General features: G+C 34.1%; 1 long non-coding RNA gene across 2 annotated transcripts; it reads right to left on the bottom strand.

Annotated features, from left to right (window-relative positions):
- Positions 1–1,615: 1,615 nt before the first annotated feature.
- LOC131383411 (uncharacterized) lies at positions 1,616–27,673 on the bottom strand. Of its 2 annotated transcripts, XR_009213413.1 has the most exons (4): positions 27,630–27,673; positions 18,090–18,147; positions 12,660–12,929; positions 1,616–1,759 (listed from the first exon to the last, which is right to left on the bottom strand). It is a non-coding gene; the product is annotated as an uncharacterized LOC131383411 (long non-coding RNA). The 2 variants fall into 2 exon arrangements; XR_009213414.1 differs by lacking the exon at positions 18,090–18,147 and having other exon boundaries at positions 27,630–27,663.
- Between the last annotated feature and the right edge of the window lie 226 nt (positions 27,674–27,899).

Here is a 27,899-nt window from a genome sequence, read left to right as displayed (position 1 = left end):
CAACAGGATGCTGCTGCTGTACATTATGCTAAGTGAATAAGCCAGGCACAGAAAGACAAATGCTGCATGATACGGTTTGTCTCTGTGTCCCCACCCAAATCTCATCTCGAATTATAATCCCCATGTGTCCAGGGAGGGATGTGATGAGAGGCAATTGGATCATAGGGGTGGTTCCCCCATGCTGTTCTCATGATAGTGAGGAAGTTCTCACAAGAACTGGTGGTTTTAAAAGTGTTTGACAATTCCCCCTTCACTCTTTGTCTCTCCTGCTGCCTTGTGAAGACAATGGTTATCTTCCCTTCACCTTCTTCCATGATTGTAAGTTCGCTGAGGCCTCCCCAGCCATGTGGAACTCTGAGTCAAGTAAAGCTGTTCCCTTTGTAAATTACCCGGCCTCAGGTAGTGTCTTAGTAGCAGTGTGAAAACAGACTAATACACTGCATCATCTCACTTATATGTGGAATCTAAAAAAGTAAAACTCATAGAAACAGAGAATAGAAGACTGGTTACCAGAGGTCAGAGAGTGAGGAAAATCGGCAGATGTTGGTCAAAGGGTATGAACATTCAGATACAATATGCATAAGTTTTGGAGACCTAATGTATAGCATTGTGACTATACTTAATAATAATGTGTACTTGAAATTTGTGAGGAGAGAAGGTCTTAAGTATTCTCATCACAAAAAGAAAAAATGATAATGATATAAGGTGATAGGTATGCCAGTTATAATAGCTTGGGGCTGGCAATCATTTCATAATGTGTACATACATCAAAATGTCACATTGTACTCCTTAAATACAGTCATGTGCCACATTAACACATTTTGGTTGACAGTGGACCACATATACAATAGTGGTCCCATAATATTATAATACTGTATTTTTTACTATGCCTGTTCTATGTTTAGATATATTTAGATACACAAATACTTATCTTTGTGTTACAATGCCCTATAGTATTTAGTATGGTAATATGCTGTGCAGGTTTTAGCCTAGGAGCAATAGGCTATACCATATAACTTAGGTGTGTAGTTGGCTATATTATCTAGGTTTATAATCTGTAGTGTTCCCACAATGACATCACCTAATGATGTGTTTCTCAGAAGGCATCTCTGTTGTTAAAAAACACGTGACTGTATATATAATTTCTGACAATTATATCTCAATAAAGCTAGAAAAAGATAAAGGAAATATGACACTCAGTTAAATTAGATTTTTAGATAAATAATCACTATTTAGTATAAGTATGCTCTATGCCATATTTGGCACACACTTGTGCTAAAAAATTTACTTATTTTTTATTGGAAATTCAAATTCAACGGAGCATCTTATGTGTTACCTGGCAACATTAACCGATATGTATTTTTAACCAAAGTTGATAAAAACAATGATGACTTATTTCCTTTTTCATCATTTATAAATATGCGTTAACTGAACACACACACAGATGCACAAAGGCCATTGAACATAAAAGAAAGATGAATATCTATACCTAGATTACAATCTATTTCACAAGGTATAACTTTTATTTCATTGACATTGTGCTTGAAGCTGTAGTCATTTTATGCAATGCCACAGGTGCTCAATCGAAGTGTTTTTGAATCCATGTGAGGCTTAATTCGATCATGAAGTTGCTTTGATCTGATTGGACTTTGTGAACTGTTATTCTCTCCAGATAAACAATAATAAGGAGGAAATCCATTTCTTGCTGGGGTGATGTGATATGCCTGTCGAAGAATAAGCAGAGGCCTGGCTCATTTGTCTGTGGAATTAAGACAACATTACAAGAAGGAAAATCTTGAATGTGTTAGGTTACTAAGGATCCTCAAAAAACATTAGGAGTATCTCTGGAAAGAGTTTCCTAATCTAAAACTTTCCAAATATTCACTTAAAACTTTGTGTCTTCTGTGTTTTTATCTTTCTCTATAAAGAAATTTAATGCTCTAAGTAGACATAACATTAAGTTCTTAAAAAAAACTACTAGCAAAGAAAGTTTAATGTGAAATTTAACTTTTGCTGTTGTGTTACTGTAAACTCATATAAAAAACATGCTGACTAGAAGTGTGAGAATGATATTTTTGTCATAAGATTCTAACATGTTAGGAACTCGAAAAGGAAATATAAAAACCCAGGAGTAGCATTAAATGAAATAACATTGAACACTCTAAAGTAAAAATGATTCTCATTAGGGAGTCTCTGCATTTTGAAAGCTTTAAAATTAAAAGTGCTGTAAGAAATTTTATAAATAGCTGAAATTTTTGGTTTATACTAGATTAGAGACTGCATTACGTGGTGAGAGTATCCTGTCTATTGTACTCAACCGTAAAGGTTTGACCGTTCAATTTAGAATTTTCATAAAAGGTAATATTTTCAGAGTTCTTACTATTATTAATTGTCAGTGCCTTTTTTCATCTGTGACTTAAGTCAGCTGGGTTTGCCATCATCATGAGCAACAGTGGAAGGGAAGGAAAGTACAAAGGCACTATAGTGAGGCCACTGACCCCAACAGTTTGTAACCATTTCACCATTGTATTCAGAATTATAAAATAAATAATTACATTTCAATCACATCATTAAAATAGTAGCAATAGTTAATGTGAAGTGCTTACCATGGTGTGTATAAATAGATACTGTTTGATATTTAAACCAGCATCTGAACTTGTAAGATTTTTTCCCACCTCCTACAAATGAAATTTGTCTAATAATGAACGTCCCAGACAATCCACCATGAATTTGAAAATAGAAGCTAGTGACTCATGCATCATCACCTATTTCCCTTTTACTCTATGCCTTCATGCCCTCAAGTGTCAGCATTTAGGTTCAAGATATCAAGGAAAGAGCAAGTTCCCTGGTCTCAGAGGATCTGGGTTTGAACTCTGTAGAGGAAAGATTTCTTTCCCTACTCATTACTAGGTTCATAGCTAAGGCACCTATAACAAAAGACAGATTAACAAGCATAGACATTTATTTTATATAAGTTTTATGTAATTTGGGAGGCTTCAGAAATTAAGACCCAAATAAACAGGAAAACCTGTGTTTTTTTACATTTAGTTTGATGAAGAAATGGATAGTTGTAGAGAAGTGTGATGAGGCAAAGGAGGTCTAATCAAATGGTAATAAACTGGAGGGAACATAGAAGGGCCTATTTTTTCAGATTCTTCTCTGTTATCTTCAGAGATTAGGATATTGTTTTTCCTTGGGTATGGAGTGGGCACCTCTGGAATGAAGATTTTATAAACTGCTTCAGGAGAGAAGGACCAGAAAAAGATGAGAGTGGCTTTCCTGCTTTTGTTATTTTCTCAAATGCGAAAATACCATATTTTGGAGTAGCATGTCTGGAATCTCATCAACTTTATACTATTAACCACATCTCAGTAAACAACAATAACTCTACTGAATTCTAATTTCTATTTATAATATGAATCCTTGATTATTTAATGAGGAAAAAATAAGTAACCTAAGAAAAGCACTTATCATGCTTTACATTTATAATAGTGATTCAAAAAATATTATGTTACTCCTCTTCTCCCAAATCCTAGAGTCATTATACTTTATTAATACCTTACTCTTACTGAGTGCATATTATGTATCAGAAAATATTGAATGGCTTCATTTATGGTGTTGCTTTTAATCCTCACCCTGCTTTTATGAAGTAGTTTCTAGGATTTCTATTATTCCTGTTTATAGGGGAGAAAAATAAGGTATCAAAGCTCAAAGATGTTAGTTACCTGTGGGTGTTTCTTTGTTCCCTTAACCACATGACTGCTTACCATTTGGGAATATAAGGTTTTAGATACATATTACACTAAATAATACTCTATATTTTTCCATTAACTATGTTTCAATTCAAGTATTCAAAGTGTATTAGTTGTCTGAGTATAATGCACTATATAGGCACTATGGAAAAATACACATCTAACTAAGAGTCTCTTATCTCAAGAAACTCAAAATTGGAAGCAATCCTTATTAGTTCCAACCTCAAATCCATTGGCTGAACCATGAGTCTTATTTTATGATCACTTGGAACAAAAAGAAGACAAGAACCACATCGTATTCTCTTGGGCTATTAGAAATCAGAAATTACTAATATAGATAAATTGCCAAGACATGCAGCTGAGAATTTATGCACATGCTAATGAAATCTGGTCACCAGGGCAATTTACTGAAGTTAAGGCAACTCAATTAGAAGAAAAAGAATAATGGATATGGAATTAACTTTAAGAAGTAATTTTAATAGTAGACACAAAGAGTTCAGCTTACTTTCTATACTGCAGGAGGAGATTATAAAATTTAGACATAAATTTATTGGTATTTAATCCCAATTATAATAAAAACTTGAAAAAAAATAAGAGCATTTAATTCTGTTTCCCATAAGCATTGGGATTTTGAAATGAGAGTTTTATTTTTAAATAAAGATCAAATGTTCTTTGGTTATAAAAGAAGCCCCAGAGTCATATTTTAATAAAATGTAATTAAAAACTGATAAACTAGTAAACTTTGTGCAGCTTAAAATAAGCCTTCTCATACAGGACAATGAACGCTAGATTAATGCAGTTGTCGCTACAATCTCTATGCTGTTCAGGGCCTGAATTCCAGCATTATTTAAAATTTTGAAATAATGGAGACATTAGACAGAATGACTTCATAATATTGAGCAGTATACTCTTAGAATGAAAAATTAATTCCATTTTTTTCAGAGCCGTAATACGAACTAGATTTTAAGGAGGCATTTAGGCTATTCATTTATTTCAAGGAGCAAGATCACTGTATTAGATTGAATGTGAAACTATTTCACTCTTTGGTTGTTGATTGGCCGACATTATCTACTGAATTTTATGTATTAATACAGACAGTGAGTTATCTACGTTTTTAACACAGAAACACTGGTTATAAATGAACAAAAATATATTGGATCTAAAAATTTCTATCTGTCAAAGGCATTTCTTTGACATATTCCATTCTACCTATCAAAATACTCAAATCCTCTATTAAAATAAATACTAAAAACAGTTTCTGGCTAAATACTAACATAATTGAATTTAAACTAAACATGTCAGAATATTATCTATCACATTAGCACTGTTTGACTCAGTTTTATTATCCAAGATGTTGTGCATTTATTTCAGTTTTTCTGCAATTGCCCAAAATATTTTGTGAACTAAATCTGGAAATTATCGATAGAATTAGAAGCATGTCTATTTGAATACTCAGAATTAAATAGAAAAAGGAAGTTTTGGGACTCATCTTTTGGGAAAACAATTATATATAAATATATGTATTTCTGTGCTATGTAAAAGACTGTGGATTAATGAATATAGCATCATTAGTTATTTCAGGAGAAGGGAGTTGAAAAATAGAAAACATATTTAAATTTTATTTAATATTTCTTGAAATTGTTTTCATTGGAATGATGTGCATCACATACAGAAGGAAAAAAAACCAATGAAGTTATATTTAAAGATGTGTAAAGACAAAAATTACAAAAAAAGAAAATGCCTGCCTCCTCATAGTGATAGGGCTCTGATGAGTGGAGAGACAACAGGGTTCTTCATCTCCAGTTGAATGAGAAAAAACGACGTGGACACACGTGGAGCAGTTTTAAGGAGCAGGGAGTTTAATAGGCAAGAAAGAAGGGGGAAGAAAGAAAGAAGCTCCCCTGTACAGAGACAGAAGGAGGGTGGCTCCAAAGCCGAGAGAGGTGTTATATATAAAGTTTCGGTGCCAGAAAGGAAATAGCACTCGAATATAAAATTTTCTTTTTAATTCTCAGCAAGGCAAGTTACTTCAATAGAAGGGTGCACCCTTACAGATGGAGCAATGGTGAGCGCACGCTTGGACAACGGAGGGGAAGGGGTTCTTATCCCTTACGCACATGGCCCCTACTGTGTGGTTCCCCTATTGGCTAGGGTTAGACCGCATAGGCTAAACTAATTCCAATTGGCTAATTTAAAGAGAATGATGAGGTGAGTGCTTTGGCGGGAGTCAGGGCAGAGCAGGTAGCAGGTAATTGGAATAATTTAGGGTGGAGCAGGTGATTGCAATGTAGGGTGGAGCAGGTGATTGCAATGTAGGGTGGAGCAGGTGATTGCAATGTAGGGTGGAGCAGGTGATTGCAATGTAGGGTGGAGCAAGTGATCAGAATGAGTCAGGGTGGAGTAGGTAATTGATAAAGGTTGCTTTAGGAGGAAGTTAAGTTTAAAAGTAGAAGGCAAAGAATTGAACATACTGACATTAATTCTTTGAAAAGAAATTTAGAACTCATATCTAACAGAAGGAACCTCGCTTTCAGGTAATATTAGCTACCTATATTTGATGGCTGGAGGAGATGGTGCCTGATGTGCATAGGACTGAGGGGACTGTTTTGACCAGGCATGTCATTCTTGTAGCCCTGGAAAAAACTGGCCCTCCCACCCTAGCCTTTTAATATGCAAATGTAGAGCATGATGTTCCACGCGCGGGGATGTGTGGATGCGGGCTTGTCGACAGGCACATGTGGGAGCAAGGGCAAGAGGACAACGGTGGGAATTGCCATGTTGGGTGGACCCAGTTTCCAATGGCTGGTATTTGCATATCAAAGGTTGCCTGCCTGGGTCTAAGACCCAAGGCTTTCATGCTAGAGGAGAGCTGCCAAAAATCTTCCAAGGACCCCTTTTTTCCTCTCTCTGCCTAAAATAATTTCTCAACAACTCCTACCTCAAAATGGAGTAAATATGTTGATTGTCATCACAGCCCTGTGTGAAAAATCTTCCAAGGGCCTCTTTTTTCCTATCTGCCTAAAATAATTTCTTAGTATCTCCTACCTCAAGAGGGAATAAATATCTTTACTGTCATCACAACCCTATCCTGAGAAACTGAGATGTTTAGAGTTGTTACTTTCTAAATAACACACAGCTACTAAATGTTAGGTCAAACTTTTTGATCTACTTATGTCCAAGACCTATGTTTTTAGGCACTATATGATACTCTTATTATTTTCCAAAAAAACTCATTGTATTTTTTTCTGAAATTATATATTTTTATTTGTCCTAGAGAATAAAGTAAAAATAATTTTAAAACCTTTCTTTAATTGAGATATCTTTATTGCTATGTTGAAGATATGTGACTGCTTCATTAAGAGGTTACTTTTTGTACTTTTTGTGTCTGATTTATTTTTCTCAACAGAGTATTTTAGAAATTCATTCATGTTGTTTTTTTATAGCTGCAGTTCATACCTTTTTATTTCTGGGTAGTATCTATTGTATGAATATACCACAATTTGTTTATCTAATCTCCTTTTGTGGGCATTTGGGTTGTTTCCAGGTTTTGGCTATTATATGTAAAGCTGCTGTGCTCATTCTTTCACAGGTTTTTTGAGGACACATTCTCCTCACTCCCACTTTTCTCAGGTAAGTACCTCGGAATGGAATTGCTGGGAGATAAGGTAAGAAACTGCCAGTGAGTTTTCCAGAGCTGTGCCACTTTACAGTCTCATCAGCAATGTGTAAGAGTTCCAACCTCTGTATGTCACTCATATTTTCCTCTTTCTCTCAGAGACTGTGCAGAGCTTTTTGAAGAATACCTAAGCAATAAGAACACAAACAGCACTTCACTCTGACTTATACAAGAGTGTAATGCAATTGAAATGAGGGTAAAGTCAAACTTCTTTCTACAGCATTTCCTATTAGATCACATTGTGAAATGGTTCTTAACAATGGCTGAAGCTATTACCAAAATATTCTTCATAAATAAACTCACTCATAGTGTCAAGTATAGACATGCATGAATGGACAGATTTTCCAAAGTGGAAGAGTGTGACACTAATGACTATTTGAGTGCACATGTGAGACAGCCTTAAAGATGTCTTTGACTAGTAGGGATTGAGCACAGTCAGAATTTTAGAAAGCCTGAGCCAGGAAAAATATCATTATTAATCCCTGCCACAGTGTTAGAGGAAAATATTAATATCTGATTGGACTTTAATGCTCCCTGATAAAGATAGATAAATACAAGCATTTTGCATATGGCCCACACATATACACAACTACAGAAAGTAAAATGACCCTCTCTTATAAAATCCAAAGCTTACTTCCTTACTTTTCTTCACAATTAGCTTTTAAGAAGTTACTGTGTCTGGTGGTGGGAGTGGGGATGAATGTCAGGATTATTATTGCAGTTGACAAGCAGGGCAGCTAAGTTTTTCTATTAGCTTGAAAAAAAATGCTTTGTGATGCTTTTTGGTTAACTCAATAGCATAGATAAACTAAAATAAACATGTAAGCAAACCATTCTTGTGTCTTTATTATATATATTTGTTTCTTGAAATTTCCAATAATCTAGAAAAAGTTCCTACACAGTATTTTTGTAGAAAGAAAATTTTTACAGAATAAATACATTATTGTCATTGCAAAACTACTACTTCAATGATTATTCATTTCTAGGACAAACTTAAAAAGTAGATGGCCTTATATTAATACACATTTTTTTCCCAAAAAGTTTATGTGGAAGTTAGTTATTTGAATATGTTTAACATACGTTAAGTGCATGTGCTTGTTAGGCCAAACCCTGGATCTGTGTATCATCATACATTGAGGCATAATAAAATCATAAGATGTCTGGGTTGGAAAAAAAAATCACCCTGTAATACTGTGTCTAATATTGGGACTATAGTGAAAATAATTTCAAGCTCTAATTTAGATTCTAGGAATACATTGGCCATGCCTTGACAGCATTAGAACACATTCTCACAGATTTCCTGGACCCTATTTACTTTGGCTCTTGTGGTGTCTCTGGCAATGGGAATGATATTAAAGTGCTATCTGGGCTTGCTTATAAGGGAATAAAAGCTGTATCCCAGTCACCTATCATAATAATTCATGTTGATAAGTGGAAGAGATAATACCCTGCCAGACAAAAAGTAATATCCTGTATTAAACTAATTTTATAGAAACTTTAAAAATGCATAAGAAAGTTGAGGGAGGAGGTCCTTTATAAATACCTGAATTGGAATAGAGAAGATATGTGGTTGATACAAATGATCAGTTGACTTTAAGCAGTCAAGAGTTGGGAGCTCTTTCTCTTGCTTCCACTTTTTCATTCCTTTTCTCTCTCTCACACACATACACACAACACACACACACACCCACTTCTGACTATTGCTTGTCTTTTTCTGTTTTCACTGACTTACGCCATTATGAGAAACAGAAAAAATCCATCATAACAGGAATTTTGTGCCACACACACACAAAACAATAAAAACGGCACACACAAAGCAAAACTGAAACAACAAATTTGAAAACAATGGAATCCAGGCTATTCCTGATACTCTTGGTAGGTGGAACAGTTTGCGAGTCACGCCCAAGTTTCCTGATGGAAAATAAGTGGATTCTGTCATTTATTCTGTACTTCTTTCAGTCTAAGTTACAAGGTCACAGAAAGAAAATCCAATTAGCCATGTTAAGATCACTTCACTTCTTCCAAAGTACAGAGAGAAAGATCTGAAGTGAAAGCACCAATCACCAGAAATGGCAGCAGGAAAGATAGAGTTACTGTTTTCAAAAGGAAACCAAATACAATTAGGATGATGAACAGATATTGAGGACTATAAACAAACAAAACTCTATGAAACTCTTCCATACATATAATTCTGCCTTTATAAACTGAAGATAAGTGACATTGAATCATCTACTAATACATATTTTTCAAAAATGACTGCCCCTACTAGGAAAAAAGCAAATTACAACAACAGAAAAACAGAAAATAAATGTGTTTGGAATTGGGGAATACAGATTAGATATTGATAAAGAACCTCCCAACCCCATCATTCTGACCATAGTTTGAATCCTGGCTCTCTCTCTTGAATGTTTTATGATCTGGGACATCTTACTGTCTTCTCTGATCCTCAGATTTATTATCTTTCAATGGAAAAAATTTTACCTTCCTCAAACAGTTATACAGAATTAGCTACAACATATTAGAATACTTTGCAAGTGCCTGACATAGTCAATTATTAATAGATGATTGCCACTATAAATATATTATTATTTCATAACTATTATATAATTTATCATTAATACAGAAACATATTTTTATTATTATAGACAGGTTGACTGACTTCTATCAAGTATATTCTACATTTTTTCAGGCAGGAAGAATTATTAATCAAAATAATTGTTTCACTCTCCTCAATGTACTTAGAAAAGTGTTATCTATCTAAAAGATGCCAAGAAAACTTTTTTATTTTCCTGAAGGTAATATTTCCATTGGCTTCCATCAATCAATAAACAAAAATTTGGTGAGCACACACAGTGGTGGGTGGAATGCTCAAATACATTATACAATGAGCAAGTAAACATATAGAGGATAAAGTGAATGGATATTATCTCATCAGAGTACAATAGTTGTATTTTGTCTTCCTGACTAATTTTTTTCAGGATCCGTATTCTAGAGAAATTTAATTGTGTTCTTCTTAAAGAGTTTTTATGAAGATGATCCTCTTCTTTTAGTCTAGTGTCTAGTCAAGTATAGAATCTTGCTAAGGAAAACTGAATGTGCAGATATAGCTGCCATAATGAAGTACCACAGACTGCGTGGCTTAAGCAATAGAAATTTATTTTCTCACAGTCTGGAAGCTGGAAGTCCAAGATCAAGGTAATGCTGAGGCTGATTTCCTCTGAGGCCTTACCACTTTGGCTTGCAGATGTAGCCTTCTTCTTGTGTCTTCGCGTCGTCTTTTCTTTGTGTGCCTATGTTGAAACTCTTTTTATAAGGAACCCAGTCATATTAGATTAAGGCCTACCCTAGTTACCCATTTTACCTTAGTTCCCTGAAGTCCTTATTTCCAAACAAAGTCACATACTGAGGCATTAAGAATTAGGGCTTCAGTGTCTACATTTTGGGAAGACACAATTCAGCTCACAAAATAAAAAGGTATTTTAAAACTCTCTAGAAATTTATTTAAGAAAACTCTGAACTGGAGTCCGCTACTCCCTAGAAAAATCATTTACTACATTTCTCTCTCAAGGCTCTTAAAATTACATTTTAAGTTGTGGAAAAAAGATTATTATGAAGTGTTTCAAAAAAGTATACTTCTATGAATTTTTCATAGTGAATAGAAATCCTAACCAGAAACTTAACACTTTTCCTATAATCATGGCTAATTTTCAAAAATGTATAAAAACATAGCTCATAACTGCTTTTTTCTTCCCAGTATCATGGACCTTTGCTGGTGAAACTGTATTGGTTAAATATCAGACAATAAGTGTAAGCTCACCGATTTATTCAGGGATCTACTGTACAAATTAGATTATGATATTATATTATTATGCTAAACATCCTAGCTATGTCCTGAAATTTAACTGTGAAATCACTTTATCAGAGAGACCACAACTGACTTATAGTACATAAAATAAATTAAAATAGCTGTGCCTCCTTTCCCTTTTGATATTCTCACTTTCATAGTTCTTAAAAAATTTGTAGATAATCTCTATGAAAATCAGCCTCTTGATCTGACATTAGATGGTATTTAACTTAGTATTGTCATATCCTAACCTAAGCTTTGTTTACTGCTGAATGATTTTTTCAGTACTGTTGATAATCTCCTACTAACACAACTCGGTTTCAGCATGTGAGACTATGTGATAGAAATCTTACTGAAAAAAATTGCTCACTACTTAAATAGCAGCATTCTGGCTTTAAATCTTTTCTTAATATAAAAAGTCAGCAAGGGCATATCAGGATGATATATTGTCTGTTTTGGGCATTTTAAAGTTTCTCCATGCAAAAGAATTCCTTTCACAAATGCCAACTATGCTAAAATGCAAAGCATCAACCTGATAAAATAGTGCATATGGCCATTCAATTAGATTGTTCTCTCTCTCTTAAAGGAGCATTGCAACTAATGGGCATAATTGCCTTTGAGAGCTTGGGACAAGTTTATTTCCACCCGAGATGTTTTATATGTCATTTAAGCAATAAGAACTTTCTGAGGTAATGCCTTTACACTTTAATTAGAGAGTAGAACTCTGATTTTAATACTTAAACAGCCTACCAAAATGGAAATTGTAAATATTTGTGAAAAAGAAATGCCAGCAGAATTGTGCCAAACACTACTCTTAAAATATTGTAAATATTACATGTGCTAGGTTTAATTAACTTCTATTATCCATCAGTAAGGCTACATACCTGGCAACAATAGTGAACAGATGTATAAATACTGTAGGAGACTCTTGCTGAAAATCTCTGAAGATTTTGCTCAGTCGCTAAGTACAACCTCTTGCTAGAGGATGTACTACTTTTAAAAATTGTGGCAAACATTCTAAGTTTTGCATGGAAAGATAAATCTTGGAGTCTTTCTTCACAGGATCGTATTTTCTCTCCTTAAAATTTAAATTGAGTCTAGTTTTTTATACTATATGTAAACAATGGTCTATGCTGCAAGGTTATCAGATGAATTTAGGAAACAAAATATCTTAGAAATATACCCAAAATAAATAGCCATCTGAGAAAAATCAAAATATCTGTGTAAACATTCGTGCGTATTAAGAATGTATAGCATGTAGCAGTGTGTATTTTATTAGTAGTATTTAAATCTGTCTATTCCAGAAAGATTTACTGAAGAGTTACAGAGTACATAAAATTTGGGGTCAGGTGTAAGAAGAAATGGTAACAGATTATATCATACTCACTGGGAGCATGTGATCACTGGGTCTTGTGTAGGAAGTACAGGTAGTAGGGTGTCTCTTCTGTTCAAATTCTCATGCCTTCATTTCCATACAGTGGGTGAGGGGTAGAGTGAAGACATCCAAAATATTTGTCACAAAAGCTGTTCCCATGCCTACTTCATTTGGTAATACCAGGAATTCCTCTGATGGTGCCACTCTGTCTGATGATATTCCAAGCTTCCATCCGTAGTGTCTAGGCTATCTGTCATGCTTATAAACCATGATAGCAATAGCCTGCATGTGGAGAAACAGCATAAAGAAAGAGGAAAATTTTTATTCAGGGAATGCCATTCTTTGGTTTTTGTAATTACCACTTTTCCTCACTAATTGTTCTAACTAAGTCTGTAAATTCTCAGGCATCCATATATTCCACAAGTGCTCCGAGGTTTCTAGAAGTAAGTGACTCACTATTACCTTGCTGTTTCTGTTCTTATTAATCTCTGTTGAACCTTTTACCAAAAGCAAAATGGGGAAGATAGGCAAAAGATAAAAATTGATGATAAAATGAGAAATAGAGAAGCAAAGAAGAGTTTGGGGGCAGAGATGAGGGTAGACAATAAGCAGAAGGAAAGAGAACAATGTGGAATTACTAAGGGATATAAAAGAAATGGCCACATGTGTGATCTTATCCTATTTTCCTTGCCTTCACTCTAAGAACACCATACATCACCAGTGTGTGATCTATGTGTCATGTATATAAGCATACATATGTGTGTGTATACAAACACACATATGTTAGTCCTGAAAAATGATACAAATCTGTGTCGGTAATAGGCTCTGGGGATTTGAGAGCACAGAATCCTATGAGTGGCTCCTCAAGTAATAAGTAACTTCCCCAGGCTCTAGTTAGTCTAATTTTTCTCCTTGCAGTTTTCCCTCATTCCAACAATGATGAAGTAGAAAAGGAAAACAAAATTCTCCAATAATCACCAAGTTCCAGCATTCACCAGGATGTCTCTCCTGTGGCCTGGCACAGAATTGGTTTGACAGCACTCTTTAGAGGGTAGTCTAACTTGTCTCTGGGAGGGCAACTCTTTCTTTTAACCTGTAACTGTGTTTAGAAAAATGTTTGTAAAATTCTGATTCTGACCTGTCACTTTCTGTGGGTTACTTTAAAATGGATTTCAATTACATGGTAAAACACAAACTCTGCAGTCTGAAATTCTGTATCCTTTCTATACAATCTATTCACTGACTGCCTTTGCAAACGTATCTCCAGCTATTTCAGCAATTCCAAAAGAAATGCTTTTTTTCCCCTCTTTGATCTGCCTACTGAGCCATGCTAATCATTTCCACTCTGAGCCTTTCTTTACGGTATCCCTCTCATCTGAGCTCTCTTCTCTTGGCCCATTCAAATCCTATCAACTCTTTTGGATGCAATGTGCATCCCACCTTCTCTGAGATCCTATCTACCTAATATATTGTTCAGTAATAATTTTGTAATTTTCCATTGCCCTTCCTCAATGACCACTTATGTAGTGTTTGCATATTGGTATTGAATCTGCCATAGGTGTCTTTTGTTCCCTAAAGAAACATACATTTTGAGATAAATGATCTTAACTTAGAGTCTTCTTTTTATCATTTGTAGAATCTGGCATGGCATGATATACATAGAGTATACTTATGAATTATTGATTGAGTACAGACTTCAAAACTCTTTTGGTTTGAGTCTTGAAGATAAATACTTAGGGTAAAAAAATTAAGTTTAATAACCAAGTAATTGCATATTAAGAGTTTAATAAGTACTAAAATTATGCTAGTTTATAAACATATTTATGAGTTGCTGTACACAATAAGGTAAAATAATTGATGGCGGGGCACAGTGGCTCACGCCTGTAATCCCAGCACTTTGGGAGGCCGAGGCTGGCAGATCATGAGGTCAGGAGTTCGAGACCAATCTGGCCAACATAGTGAAACCCCATCTCTACTAAAAATACAAAAAATTAACCTGGCGTGTGCCTGTAATCCCAGATACTTGGGAGGCAGAGGCAGGAGAATTGCGTGAACCCGGGAGGCAGAGGTTGCAGCAAATCGAGATGGCACTATTGCACTCCAGCCCCTGCAACAGTGCGAGACTCCATCTCAAAAAATTAAATACATAAAATAAAATAAAATAAAATAAAATAATTGACAAAATCTCAAATGTAAAATATAAATATAAATTTGTAATTGTATATCTTGTTTGATATTTAAGTAGACAAAAGAAAAAAAATTAATATCCTGGGTTGAATTGCATTACTCTGTAGAAGTTTTACTACTAACACAAAAAAAGTAAAAGAAAAAATAAGTTGACTAGCAGTTAATGAACATCACTATGAGAATGTGAATTATATTCCTCACAAAAATAACAAAATAACAAAAATAACAAAAGACATGCAACACAACCATATTTGCACATCGATGAAAGCTAAGCTTAACTTTTCTAAGGTCTAAAAGTTCTCAATTAAACTATTAAAGTAATTGGATTTTGTATTTAATCTCAGCATCACAGAAACTGTACATTGAGATGTCTTTCACAAATACAGAGTCAGGAAGAATTATCTCTACTTATTTTGTTATTATAGTTGATATATGAAAATACACGGTAAAAAGGATTCTACTATCTACAAGAGAAATGCAGCTAGATTACTTTTCCGTTCCTAATAGAAACTTTGAAAAGATATATTTTCTTTCTCTCTCTTTCTTTTAATCACAAATCCAATCTGGAACAGAAGCCAACAATAAACTTAATCTTCTGGTGAGTTTCAGCCATTTGACAATTATATCGGTTGGCTCATCAAGTAGGCATTGATTGTTAGCATTAGCCAGGAGTATATAAACACTTATAAATATTGCATGCAGAAGAGAAGCTGCACTTAGATGGATGATTAATAGTCCTGTTGTTGGTAATCTATTGTATCTTTTTTGCATGGAAAAAGCAATTAGAAACACATTTCCAACTATCCCAGACAGACCTTAGATGCTTCATGGCGGAAAATTAAAATTTTAGACATTGCAAAGAGTGTAACAAATGTATCTTCAGGCACCACATAATAATAGTACCTGGAGGACCTGGACAAGCTCATGAGACCACAATTTGACTTACCTTTCCTCCTTTTGATAATTTATTTTTATAAAGCCAAGAAATTATTTATTTTGATAGTGGATTTGGGTGTGTGTGTGTGTGTGTGTGTGTGCATGCAGTTTACTGATTAATAAGAAATATGTGTGAATACATAAAAGGAGGGACGGAAGGAGTGAGAGAAAGAGACTTACTCCAGAAAAATAAGTACAAATGGAAAAGGAATGGTAACTGACAACCATACCTTACTAAACCTATAAATATGCAGGTCAGGAGACTAGTACTACAGTCTGAAAATAAATTTTACTATCAAAATTCCAAAGTTTTATTATAATCTTTGAGTAAAATTGATTTTTTAATATGAAAAAAGTCCTTTATTGTATTCTTAGAGTTTTTCATTGTATACACTACAAACTAGATATTATATGTCAGGTAAGTCGTTGTTGGCTAAAAACTGCCATATTACATTTCTTCCTGGAAGAGAATTGTAATTTGTGTTATTATTATCATTACTTACACTAAGGAACTGCTCACATTCTAGGAAAACTTTTAAAAATCAGTTTAAGAGGAGCAGAGAGTATTGAGCTAAGTTAATGTTATTAGGAATCCATTAATATCCTTTATGCACATTTCCTTTCCTTTCTTTTAAATGGCTGTAAATACCAGGGGCCTTCTTTGCAGCAGAGAAATTGGGCCTACAGAGGGCAACTAGATTCAATTCCCACCAGTAAGTACATCTTTTCTTCATTATTTCATGTACCAATTTCACTATAGTTGAGTAATGAAAAAAAAAAACAGAATTAGTATATTGTCTTAGGATTATTAGGTTAATCTTCATCACATATTATTTTCAGAAATTTCATGTATTAACTTTTAAATTTTAACTTCAAGTTCTAAATGCTATAATGGTAGAATTTTCTATTACCATAACAATAACTTACTGATGACATCATAAAACCTAAAATGTATGTGGCATCACTTTCTTTCATATTCTTTTCTCTATAACCTCCAGCTCATAAAACAAAGTTTTGAATCGAATGAAAGTGAGTGTTGTGGGCCAATGGATATTGAAGACGGTGGATGTCTGTTCCAACTTGCTGTTGGTAAAACTCAAAAGTGTGTTGTTATGTATTGTTATAAAGCACCTCTGTCCTCACAATCCTAACACCCACCCATATTACAGTCTGTATGTGTGATAACAAGAGTGATTTTGGAGAAAGTAAAGAGATAGAAGAAAGGGAGAGGGAAGAGAAGGTACTCTTATGGATAATAAAATGATGACACTTTAAAAAACACATCTGATGCAATTTGTACATAGTTAAAATCTACATTTAGTTGTGTATACTGCAGTATTCCTGTTTAGGAATAAAATATCTATTACATAGGAAAAAGTTTTAAATTAACAATTTTTTTCTGTTACTAGAAAATATAGGCCATAATTTTTCCTTAGTCTAGATGGAATTTTAAACAAAAAAAATCTATAAAATCTATTGACTGAGAAAGCCGTATCAGGTAAACCAAAGGAGTTATGAATTCTTATGGGATTGCTCTGCTAATAACTAGTTTTAACTATCTTAACAAATGCTAGTCCTACAAATAATGCTTTTTTGGTGCAGCTTTTTTGTCAGAGCTGATCGGGACTTTTCTGGATTATCCATTATCTTTCCCTAGTTTTAGTGTTCATAGCAAAATGCAAGAACGCCTAATACATCTTTTGGGTTGACTTGATTTACGTGAGTTTTTCAAGCCTAAGTAGACAGCCAATTTAACTGCTTCAATATGGCCAAAACGCTCAACTCAATGGCTGTTATCAGATCTCATTAGAAAAGAAGATTACTAAGACAAGGCTTCATTTGGAAAAGTCATCTCTTTTCCTCTCCAGATAGAGGTTTGAGGAAGCCAGAGACATGGCTCAGGTGTTGCATCTGTGACAGTTTTCTGGCAGAGCAGTACTCCTTAATTGCCCATCGAGCTAGGAGGAAGCTTTATTAGACACATTTATTGTTCTCATTGCAAACTGGTGTTCCACAGTATTACCCTCCAAGTTAATTGTGTGGCTATTTATCAGGCCAGGTGAATAATGCATTACTGAAATAACTATTGGTTATTTTGATATAGGAATAATCTAATTTTGTTAATTTTGTGGCGATCTGTTGAGAATTAACTTATATTTTAAAAAGTGAAATTAGCCTGTAAATGGTTGATTTGATATGCATGGTTTACAGTATACAGGTACACCTAACAAAGCCATTTGTTTTCTATAAAATTACAGTAAAACACAATATAATCAATGTTTAATCACAATTCTTAAATGTGCATAAATACAAACTTACCTCTGCCTCAGCTCATTACTGTGTGTACTCTCCTTATGTCATTCATAAAATGGCTTCCCTTTGGGATTCCAAGAAAGCAAACCTTTAGACCACCCCAGAACTGAGAATGATTCTATCCTTAGCAGCTTCTAATATTTCCAGTGCTATTTTTCTGAATGGTTTTGTTTTTGTTCAGTGATGTTTACAGCATACAAACCAAACTGCATGTGAAATATTGCCCACCTGCAAAAGCTCTCAAAGGGCACTAAATGAGGTAACCATGACATGCAAGAATGATTGTTTCTGGGATAAGAGGATGGAGTTACACAAAGGCAATACTCTCTAGGTAAACCTGAAATGAGTCATTTGACATATTTTAAGGGCAAACTGAACAGCTTAAAAAAGGCCTATTTAGTAACAGGAAACAGTTGTTACAGCTATGCATTGGTTTACTTAGATTGGTTGACCAACCCTCAAATACTAGCTTTTTCTATGCATTGTGTTGGCCCTGTCTTCTCTTCCTCCCTCCCTTCCTTCCTTTCATTTTATTTCCTCAAGCAAATTTTCCAGTACAACCCCTTGCTCCTAAAAGCATGTGACAACTCTTCTAAGTTCACTGTGCTCTGTCTTTCCTTGAAATTCCTATGGCAATTATAAAGATGTTTAATTATACTTCACCTTATACTGATTTCATATTAATTACCATAAATATTTTCTTTATGAAGTTTATCACAGGCAGAAAAATATTTGTGTGTGCCAATGAAGAGTAGGAAAAAATTAATATCCATTATAGTTTAAATATAATCATCACCATTAATTTTAAAGTTGTTGTGTGAAATATCTCCTTATGGCTTTTCCTCAGTTTCTGTTACATTGTCTTATTGTTATTTATTTGTAGAAGTTAATTTTAGAGATTATATATAACCCTTCCTCAGAAGTGTGTTGCAAAATCTTCTCTATGTGACTTAAATAAAAAAAAAAAAAAACCTCTTTAGAAGAAAATATATGAAGCTATCTTCACATCCTCTGGATAAAAAAGGTTTGTTTTTAAACAAGACATAAAAGCACATACCATAAAGAAAAATATAAAACATTTTAACTACATTAAAACTAGTAATTTATTTTAATTAAAAAATAAAAAGAATGAAGAAAACAAAGTCATATCAAAAATAGTTATACTTCAGCAGATATTTTTTCTTATCACTATGGAGATATTTCATTCTTTTTGGCTTCCCTTTTTGCTGTTGAGAAATAAGTAGTCTGTCATTTTTCTGTAGGTCAACTGATCTTGTTCTTGGATTGCTTTGAAGGCCTTTTCTTTGTGTTTTGTTTATTCGTCTGCTCTGCTATTTTGCCCTGGTATGGCTGTGTATTTTCTTTTTATTTATTCTGCTTGAGATTCTTTAAGTTTTCTGAATCTGAAGAATGTTATATTCTATAAAATATGGTATATTATTTACTGTTATGTCACTGACTATGGCCTTTCCCTAATCTTCTGATTCTCCACTTTTGAAAATACGATTAGAGAGAGTTTGGGCAAATTTACTCTATCCTTCCTAGTTATATTTTTTATCTCTGTCTTCCTGAATATTTATCTATAGAACTATGTTCTACTTCACTAATGCTTTCTGAAGCTGTGTTTAATTGCTTTTAATGCGAAGTTTTAATTACTAAAATTCAAAATTTTAATAGTATATTTTTATTTTATGTCAATATTATTTGTATTAAAATTTTAATATATGTATTTTTCATTTTTGGAAGTTTAATTTGTGCTAATTTCAAAATTCAGAAAAAATTTGATGTTTTATTGTTTAACAAAACTTCAATTACCTTCTTTATTTCTTTACATGTAAATGTATTTATTTTATATTTTTATATGATGATTCCATTGTCTACAGTTTGGGAATCCGATGCTTTAGTTTTACTCTTGCTTGTGCTTATTCATTGTTTTGTGATTCTTGATGGTTTTATTTTGAATGCAGGTTGCTATTTAGAATTTTATTAATAGAAAGAATTCGAAGACTTTGTTTAAAATATTTTCCTCCAAAGAGCATTTATTTTTTTTTCTCCAAATCCCTATGGACAGACCAACATGGGGCTGCATTAGACTAATTTTTTTTTAGGCTTTTAAGGCAACAACTTATATGATTTCAGGACACAAGGTTGTGTGATTATGAGTTTATGCTTTAAAAATATTTTGTTCTTTTTAACTTTCATTCTACTCAGTCCCAATTCAAGGCCAAATCAGTTACCTATACTATTGTAGTGTGTATTTGGTGATTGTTTGTTTGTTTTCCTAATTCACCTACTGAGTATGTTATCCTTTAGGAATATTGGCCTTATGTGGAGAATTCTGAGCTGATATTCCTTCTTCTCCTGCTTAATTTTTATCCATTTTTCTTGTACGTGGCCCTTTTAACCCCTAGTGTGTCGACTTTGAAGATAGACAACTTCCAGACAAATCCTGACACTATTGCTACATTATTCTTTTTTAATTACACTTTCTTCTCTTTGTGGCTTCCATTTTCCTTGCTATACTGCTAGTGCAGGCATGATTTGACATACATATATTAAATATTGCAGGATTTTGCGTACTGTCCTAGGAGTGGCTTCTCTTGTTTGGTCTGTCTTATCTTAGTATTTTTTTCACAAGGAAGTTATAAACTTCCTTAAGGTACAAAAATTATTACAGTTTTATATGTCTAGAGGATATATTGCTTAATGTTATGCACTTACAAGGTGCTAAGTAAACTTTCTAAAATGGATTAATATTTACTCAATAAACTGAAAATCTTGTGATGAGCTGTACTCTTTATTCATGCATACTAGAGGCTCGTATCAAGTCAATGCACTCTCTGTTGAGCATTTATTAACTTACAATCTGTAAGGTATTGTATCAATTCCTATGATTACAAGAGACAGCACCTTAATTCAACTAGCTGAAGGTATTTTAGTTTAATTAGAAGCCCCCAGAAAAGTTAAAGGAAATATTTTATTTATTTTAATTATAAATTTATCATAATATCTGCTACAATCCCCAACACTGTAAACAACTGAAAAAATATATATACATATATATATATAGCATACATATAGCATATATATATATATATATGCTACTTGAATCTGGTTTGACATATATATATGTCAGATTGAAGTAGCATAACCAATTGAAACGTAATTATTTAATACTTTTTTGATCAGTAAAATCTTTCAATACTTTTTTTTATTACACTTTAAGTTCTGGGATACATGTGCAGAATATGCATCTTTCATACATAGGTATACATGTACCATGGTGGTTTGCTGCACCCATCAACCCATCATATACATTAGGTATTTCTCCTAACGCTATCCCTCCCCTTACCCCCCACCCCCTGACAGGCCCTGCTGTGTGAGATTTTCCTCCATGTGCCCATATGTTCTCATTGTTCAACTCCCACTTATGAGTGAGAACACGCAGTGTTTGGTTTTCTGTTCCTGTGTTTGCTGGGTATCATGGTTTCCGGCTTCAACTATGTTCTTGCAAAGGACATAAACTCATTCTTTTTTATGGCTGCATCATATTCCATGGTGTATATGTGCCACATTTTTTTATCCAGTCTATCATTGATGAGCATTTGGGTTGGTTCCAAGCCTTTGCTATTGTGAATAGTGCTGCAATAAACATATGTGTGCATGTGTCTTTATAGTAGAATGATTTATAATCATTTGAGTATATACCCAGTAATGAGATTGCTGGGTCAAATGGTATTTCTAGTTCTAGATCCTGGAGGTATCATCACACTGTCTTCCACAATGGTTGAACTAATTTATACTCCCACCAACACTGTAAAAGTGTTCCTATTTCTCCACTTCCTCTCCAGCATCTGTTGTTTCCAGACTTGTTAATAATAGCCATTCCAACTGGCATGAGATGGTACGTCATTGTGGTTTTGATTTGCATTTCTCTAGTGACCAGTGATGATGAACTTTTTCTCCTATGTTTGTTGGTCACATAAATGTCTTCTTTTGAGAAGTGTCTGTTCATATCCTTCGCCCACTTTTGATGGGGTTGTTTGTTTGTTTTCTTGTAAATTTGCTTAAGTTCTTTGTAGATTCTGGATATTAGCCCTTTGTTAGATGAATAGTTTGCAAAAATTTTCTCCCATTCTGTAGGTTGCCTGTTCCCTCTGATGATAGTTTCTTTTGCTGTGCAGAAGCTCTTTAGTTTAATTAGATTCCATTGTCAATTTTGGCTTTTGTTGCCATTGCTTTTGGTGTTTCAGTCATGAAGTCTTTGCCCATGCCTATGGGCATGGCAAATATCATGAATGGTATTTCCTAGGTTTTCTTCTAGGGTTTTTATGGTTTTAGGTCTAACATTTAAGTCTTTAATTCACCTTAAGTTATTTTTTATATAAGGTGTAAGGAAGGGATCCAGTTTCAGTTTTCTGCATATGGCTAGCCAATTTTCCCAACACCATTTATTAAATAGAAAGTAGTTTCTCCATTGCTTGTTTTTGTCAGGTTTGTCAAAGATCAGACGGTTGTAGATGTGTGGTGTTATTTCTGAGACCTCTGTTTTGTTCCATTGGTCTATATATCTGTTTTGGTACCAGTACCATGCTGTTTTGGTTACCGTAGCCATGTAGTAGAGTTTGAAGTCAGATAGTGTGATGCCTTCAGCTTTGTTCTTTTTGCTTAGGATTGTCTTGGCTATGTGGGCTCTTTTTTTGTTCTGTATGAAATTGAAAGTACTTTTTTCCAATTCTGTGAAGAAAGCCAATGGTAGCTTGATGTGGATAGCATTGAGTCTATAAATAACTCTTGGCAGTATGGCCATTTTCACAATATTGATTCTTTCTATCTATGAGCATTGAATGTTTTTCCATTTGTTTGTGTCCTCTCTTATTTCCTTGAGCAGTGGTTTGTAGTTCTTGAAGAGGTCCTTCACATCCCTTGTAAGTTGGATTCCTAGGTATTTTAGTCTCTTTGTAGCAATTGTGAATGAGAGTTCACTCATGATTTGGCTCTCTATTATTGGTGTATAGGAATGCTTTTGATTTTTGCACATTGATTTTGTATCTTGAGATTTGGTTGAAGTTGCTTATCAGATTAAGGAGATTTTGGGCTGAGACAATGGGGTTTTCTAAATATACAATCATGTCATCTGCAAACAGGGGCAATTTGACTTCTTCTTTTCCTATTTGAATACACTTTATTTCTTTACCTTGTCCGATTGCCCTGGGCAGAACTTCCAATATTTTGTTGAATAAGAGTGGTGAGAGAGGGCATCTTTGTCTTATGCCAGTTTTCAAAGGGAATGCTTCCAGCTTTTGCCCATTCAGTATGATATTTGTTGTGGGTTTGTCATCAATAGCTCTTATTATTTTGAGATAGTTTCCATCAATACTTACTTTATTGAGAGTTTTTAGCCTGAAGGGGTGCTGAATTTTATCGAAGGCCTTTTCTGCATCTATTGAGTTAGTCATGGGGTTTTTCTCATTGGTTCTGCTTATGTGATGGATTACGTTTATTGATTTGTGTATGTTGAACCAGACTTGCATTCCAGGGATGAAGCTAACTTGATCTTGTTGGATAAGCTTTTGGTTTACCAGTATTTTATTGAGGATTTTTGCATCAATGTTCATCAGGGATATTGGCCTGAAATTTCCTTTTTTTGTTGTGTCTCTGCCAGGTTTTGGTATCAGGATGATGCTGGCCTCATAAAATGAGTTGGGGAGGACTCTCTCTTTTTCTCTTGTTTGGAATAGTTTCAGAAGGAATGATACCAGCTCCTCTTTGTACCTCTGGTAGAATTTGGCTGTGAATCCATCAGGTGCTGGACCTTTTTTGTTGGTAGGCTATTAATTGCTGCCTCAATTTCAGAACTTGTTAGTGGTCTATTCAGGGATTCAACTTCTTCCTGGTTTATTCTTGGGAGGGTTGTGTGTCCAGGAATTTATCCATTTCTTCTAGATGTTCTAGTTTATTTGCATAGAGGTGTTTAGAGTATTCTCTGGTGGTAGTTTGTATTTCTGTGGGATCAGTGGTGATACTCCTTTTATCATTTTTTATTGTGTCTATTTGATTCTTCTCTCTTTTCTTCTTTATTAGTCTAGCTAGTGGTCTATTTTGTTAATCTTTTCAAAAAACTAGCTCCTGATTTCATTGATTTTTTTGAAGGGTTTTTTGTGTCTCTCTTTCAGTTCTGCCATAATCTTAGTTATTTCTTGTCTTCTGCTAGCTTTTGAATTTGTTTGCTCTTGCTTCTCTAGTTCTTTTAATTGTCATGTTGGGGTGTTGATTTTAGATCTTTCCCGCTTTCTCCTGTAGGCATTTAGTGCTATAAAATTTCCCTCTAAACACTGCTTTAGCTATGTCCCAGAGATTCTGGTACATTGTGTCTTTGTTGTCATTGTTTTCGAAGAACTTATTTATTTCCACTTATTTCATTAAGTTGTTCTTCAATCTCTGATATCCCTTCTTCCACTTGATCAATTTGAGTATTGAAACTTGTGTATGCTTCACAGAGCTATGTCATATAATTCTTATTCATTTTCTGCCTGCTTTGTCTACCAATTACTTGCATAGAAATGTTTATGTCTCCAACTATGGTAGTGAATTTAGTTATTTTTATTTTGTTATTTTTTGTTTCAGGTATTTTGATGCCTTGTTTATAGGCGCATAAAAGTTTAGAATTGTTATGACTTCTTATAAAATGGACCCCTTTATTATTTATATTATCTTTATCTGAGAAAATATTTGTTGGACTGAAGTTTGCTTTTCCTTAAGTTAAAATAGCAACTACAGGTTTCTTTTGATTATTATTAGTATAGTATATGTTTCTCCATCTCTTTATTTTAACCTACGTGAAACTTTGTATTTAAGGTGTGTTGTGTTTCTTTTGGACAGCATGTAGTTAGGTTAAGTTTTCATTCAATCTGATCATCTGTCTCTTAACTAATGTACTTAGACCATGTGCATTAAGAGTGATTACTGATACAATAAATTAATATCTACACTTTTAATAAAAGTATTCATTTCAGGCTGGGCACGGTTGCTAACGCCTGTAATCTCAGCACTGGTCAGGAGTTTGAGACCAGTCTGTCCAACATAGTGAAACCCTGTCTCTACTAAAAATACAAAAATTAGCCAGGCATGGTGGTGCATGCCTGTAGTCCCAGCTACTCAGGAGGCTGAGGCAGGATAATCACTTGAACCCGGGAGGCAGAGGTTGTGGTGAACTGAGATCATGCCACTGCACTCCAGCCTGGATAACAGTGAGATTTCTTTTATTTTTTTATTTTTTATTTTTTTAAATAGTATTCATTTCATTAATAATTTGTAACTTTTTTCCATCATTTTTTGCCTTCTTGTAATGAATTTGGCATCATAAGTGGTCCATTTTATCTCTTTTCTTTATCTATAATATATGCTTTTAAAAAATATTTCACTCTACTCCCTTTTTGTTTGCATGGTTTCTGATGAGAAATTTATTGCAATTCTTACCCTCGATTTTCTATACATAAGTTTTCCCCCTGCTCTGGTATTTATAAAGGTATTCTCTTTTAAGTCTTTCTGTAGTTTGAATATAATATGTCTTTAAAAAGCTATCTTGTTTGGTGTTTTCTGAGTTTCCTGGGTGTGTAGTTTGTTGTGTGTCATTAATTTTGGCCATTTTTGCTTCAAATATTAATCATGTGGGGTTTTTTTTGCCATTTTTCTCCTTTTTATATTCCAATTACACATATATTACACTATTTAATATTGTCCCAGGGTCTTAAATATTCTGTTTTTTTTTAAATTATTTTTCTTTTCTCTATGTTTTAGTTTGGGAAGTTCCATTTATCTGTCTTCAAGTTACTGATTTTATTCTTTCCTCAGTTATGTAGAGTTTAGTGATAAGCCCATCAATCTATTCTTCATTTATTTAACTGTGTGTTTAGTTTTAGCATTTATTTTTTGAGTCCATCATAGAGTTTCCATCTCTCTAATAACATTATACATCTGGTCTTACATGTTGCCTATTGTTCCTATTTGATAATTTCAACATCTGTGTCATATCTGAGTCTAGATATGATATTTCTGTTGTCTCTTCAGAGTCTGCTTTTTCTTGGCTTTAGAATGACTTGTAATTTTTGTTCAAAGCCACCAATATTATGTCACGTAAATAGGCCTTCAGTGTGAAGATTTAAGTCAATCTGGCTAGGATTTTGGCTGTTTTTATGAGTTGTTATAGCTCTAGGAATCAGAAGAAATTCCTCTAGTGTCTTCGTTTTTGTTTCCTGTCTAGTCTTTGGGACTTCTATTTGTATTGCTCCTCAGAAGGAGTCTGTGTCTTGCAGCTTTCCAGTTTTAATCCACCGTTATTATTATTAAAAGAAAAACAGCCAAATTAAATTTAAAAGAGTTTTATTGAGCAATGAATAATTTGTGAATCAGGCAGCCCCCAGAATCACAGCAGATTCAGAAAGATTCCAGAGTTGCCTCATGGTCAGAACAAATTTATAGACCAAAAAAAAAAAAAAAAAAGTAAATTGATGTACTGAAATTGGAAGTGAGGTAAAGAAACAGCTGTATTTGTTATAGCTCCACGTTTGCCTTATTTGAATGCTGTGAACCCTCAGCAGTGTATGATTGGTTGAAGTAAGGTTGCTGGGATTGGGTAAGACTCAGCGATTATTACAGGCACATACTCCTAAATTAGGTTTTCAATCTTGCCTACCTATTAAGTTAGGTTGCAGTTCATGCACGAGGACTCAAATATGGAAGTACAGAGTCCTTCTCAGGCCATATTTAGTTTGCTTTAACATTACATTTGGGATTTATTGGTGTGGTGCTAGTGGGTATTGGAGGGGTACTGCTGGGCAATCTTCTGATTATGTCTCAGTCTTTTAGAAAGTCTGCATCTTATGGGTAGGGCATTTATAAATGTTTCTGTCCCTACTCCGTGGTTATAGCTTTCCTCCTTCCGTCCTTTATTTCATTCACTCTGTGCAGCTTTTCTTATCTATTCCCTTGACCGCCTACCCTTGTTCACTTTGTTATTAATTTTGTTATTATTTACATTAACAATACCTTAGACAAAAAGGGTGGAGTTGGAGTAGAATTTCCTTCCCCTACCTGAGATAAAGTTTTAGAATTGCTCTTTCCCCTAAAGTCCAGGTGTTTGCTAGGAAAATGAGTCTGGGTGAGATTCACAAAGCTAGTCTTCCTTTCTCCAAGTTAGAGTTATGAATCTTCAACAGATTTGCACTGTAAGATCACAGTGGGATTCCTAGAGTGAATGCCTTTGTAAATGTAGGAGGACCCTTTCAAATGCAGCCCCCATGAATTGCTCACTCTCAAGCAATTCTACACTCAGTCTGAAGCAATTTACAAAACAACCATCTGAATATTCCTACCAGCTTATGGATTCCAGTGGCTTCTGCTCTAGGTAAGCAAATATTAGCAGTTTTATTTCTCTAGATTCATCTGTCTCTCTAGATTTCAGACTAATAGTTTACTGTGTTACCTTTGTTCTTTGATACATAAAAGAAAAGCTGTTGATTTTTATTTTCTTTAGCTTTTACTTACTATAAGATGGGAGTGATGACTGCTAAGCTCTTTACATGTTGGAGCTGAAACCAGAAATATTTGATTTTGGTTTTTGTTTATTTTCCATTTAAACACTGTGAAGTCACAATTAGATAATAAGTAAAATTGTGAGATAACACCATCAATTGTCAGGACCTCAATATAGCATACTTATGTGCTTGACTGTCATTCCCATTATAAATAGTAATGTTAGAATGATTTTTAAACATATTTCTCATATATTATTATTAGCAAAACATAAATCATCCA

This window comes from Hylobates moloch, unplaced genomic scaffold, assembly GCF_009828535.3.
Source record: "Hylobates moloch isolate HMO894 unplaced genomic scaffold, HMol_V3 SCAFFOLD_4, whole genome shotgun sequence".
Lineage (NCBI taxonomy): Eukaryota > Metazoa > Chordata > Mammalia > Primates > Hylobatidae > Hylobates > Hylobates moloch.
The sequence above is the reverse complement of the archived record's forward strand: the minus strand, read 5'-3'. Positions and strand labels throughout refer to the sequence as shown.